Raw genomic sequence first — 3,112 nt, 5'->3', positions numbered from 1 at the left:
GACTTTGAAGCCCCCTGTCAGACTAAATACAGCTTGAGTTGTATAAGTGAAAACAGACCATCTGAGGGAAAGGATTCACCATCAAAGGTCACTCAGTGGTCCCACAACAGGCATGTCATCCGGTTTGTTGCTGAGGCTCAATAGCTACAGGCTGGCTACTCACAGTTACAATCTGCTACAATGCTCTCCCTATGTTCCCCAAAGACTTGATGTAAATAATGATGCCTGAGACCGATGATCAGTATACTGCCCTTCAATGCAATACACACTTGCCTATGTTTATGTGTGTGTGTAGTTCTGAAAAGGTAAACAATACAATATAAATGTTAACAACAATTCACTCATAATAAATGCCATAGCCTGAGCTGCATATGTCCAATCATTTACAACTTAGCTACAACACCCAAACTAACAAAGTATCCGAGTCACAGTGGGCTGATATAACATTCGCCAGACATTTAAATAAGCATTCAGCATTATATACATAAAGGTAAATTGATAACAAGCTGTCCGTCATTTAAGTATTAAAATAACGGGACCTGGTAGATAAAAAAATGTCTACAACTATTTCTACACACTGCAATTAACAGAGTAATAAAGATACCAATAACATAACGATATATCCGGTAAATAAACCTCATCACTTACATTTCTCTGGACGCACACGCATGAATGCAAACATTGGATCAACTGTCAATCTGCGTAGCACATCAAACCTGAACAGATAAATATATATAATATATAATAATAATAATGCTGCTCCAACTCGCTCCCATAAAAACCAGCCCCAGCAGACGCCCCTAGTGGCGGGCCCCTCAAACAACCCGTCCCGTGGTGCCCTTCAGAACACAGTTACTTCCTCCTGCTGCTGCTACTTCCCCAGAGCGGGAGACAACAGTCTGACACCTCGGCCTAAACCAGCAGGAGGAGCTCAGACTACCCACTACCTGAGTTAGTCACAATTTCATACGTAGTTGAGTCATGAGCTTCTCGACGGTCCAAACCACGCAATCACTGTCCCAAAACACAAGACTGTAAACATGTCCTCCCCGTGGGACGCGATTGTGAAATCCCCGCGATAATAATGTACGTTTCTTTTCACCTCTGCAAGAAAGTCCCAGCGAACGACTGCTATCGAGGACGATCATTAAGTGTGACTAACCAGTTGACGTTCCCGTCCGACCCCTGGGTGTTGCCGCGGGAGAGTGACGCCATTTCTAATCACGGCGGTCCGGGCCTCTCACTCGGGAAGGAAGGGAGAGCCTGCAGATGACATCATGCGAGCTCCATGGACAGCTGTCAGGATGAGTCAGGTGCATGCGGGCAGACTGAAAGTCGCTGTAAAGTCGTTATGTCGGGGAGCAGAAGCCTCCTTCAGCGAGGGAGCTTCCAATTCAGTCAGTGTCAAAAACGTACTGAAAGGAAGCCATAATGTACAGTAAGTCCCATGTCTGCACAAACAGTATAACACCATTATTAAAGAAGCTCACCTGTGGCATATGCGATCAAGAGTGTTTCTCTTATCAGCATGGAGCAGTGCCATTTGATTAGACATTGTGTTTCCTGAATATGAATGGAAACTAATCCATAGTACTGAGCAGAAAGCTAAAAAAACACATTTAATGACTTAAAACACATTATTTTGTATATTTTATAACGTGCGATTATGATTGCAAACACAAAAATGACTTCTACTTTTGTTATCCACAGTGCCACATGCAACAGATTTGCATGTGCTCAATTAGACATTCAGTCAGTGTGTGACAAACATGTGCGCTTCCTCATAATGAGAAGGAATTATTTATAGCATGCTGTGCTCTTATCATTCGTCGGGCCCAAAAGGTACAAAAAGATTGAAGATCAAGGACACCCGAATTTGTCCTCCCAGCAAGCTGTTACCTGGACAAACATTCATCACTCTTCACTCTTCACAGAGTATTAATTGGATAAACGAATCTCTGCTACATTATGAAAGTGGAAGGTCCTCCTGTGTCTGACTGAAATGAATATTGCACACAAAGATAGTTCGCTGATGTCTCAGTTTGCAGGAGTTTAACGCGCCTATTTAATGCATGACCCTTCAGTTTCAGCATGGTCAAAACTCTGTGGAGAAAACAATTACTTGGCAAATTATTGTTGCACAAAAAAAAAGGGAAATATTCAACAGTGTCTTTCCATAAGATAATTATATTCTGAGGAGAGCTTTGTGATTGCATTTGTAAGCTTGTTTTCTTTTCAGGACTGTAATTCATGCTGCACTGGTGGAGCTTCTTAATTAACACCTACTCCAGCCAACAAATAGAAGTGTGTTGGTTGTACTTGCCCGCAGAACAAAACACCATTGTTGTTTGTAGCGTTCTTTGTAGCCTCTTTGAATTGCCGATGACTGTGTCTCCTCTTCTTTTTTTGTATTTTTTCTCTACATATATACAATTTGAATTATGACCTATCTGCTTGCGTTGCTTTGCCATATTTTGTTATATATATATGTTTTAATTAAACACCACCCTGACAACTGTCTGACTCTTTGTAGTAACTTTATGTAATGAGGTCAAATCTATGCATTCTACCAATGTTTAAAGAGACAGTGTATTCCTTGTGTGCGTGTGTGTGTGTGTGTGTGTGTGTGAGGTTAAAAAGTGAGGCGGGAGGGGTGGCACCTGGCTTCTTTAGATAATCTATTTAAGGCTTTCACGCTTCATTAGACCCGAACCCCAAATACTTGTATCTGGAATATGTTTATCAAATGTCTCAGTGTTATCAGTCACAGCTGCAACAAACCATTAAAGTGTGACAATTGCATATACTGATCACAGTGTGCATCGTTTTTCTTGACCTTGATGTTGTAAAATGTGTGGCATCTGCAAGTCGTCTTAAGCTATCTGAATAAAAGTCTTATCTCAAATGTCAGTGCTGCTTGTAGTTGGATGTTCATTACATATTAATAAAATATGAGAAACCAAAGCCACAGCCAGCTCATTGTGCGTGTGTTTGTGTGTGTGCACCTGATGCTGCATCAGCTCACGTTGGAGCTCAGTCTTTCTCTGGGGTCTTCTGTTGAATGTGTTAATCCAACTTGAACCCACTGACAATAATCTTCATTAAAGATGGG

This window comes from Anarrhichthys ocellatus, unplaced genomic scaffold (assembly GCF_004355925.1).
Source record: "Anarrhichthys ocellatus isolate YVR2014 unplaced genomic scaffold, GSC_Weel_1.0 scaffold19, whole genome shotgun sequence".
NCBI classification, from domain to species: Eukaryota; Metazoa; Chordata; class Actinopteri; order Perciformes; family Anarhichadidae; genus Anarrhichthys; species Anarrhichthys ocellatus.
This window is presented reverse-complemented; position numbering follows the sequence as displayed.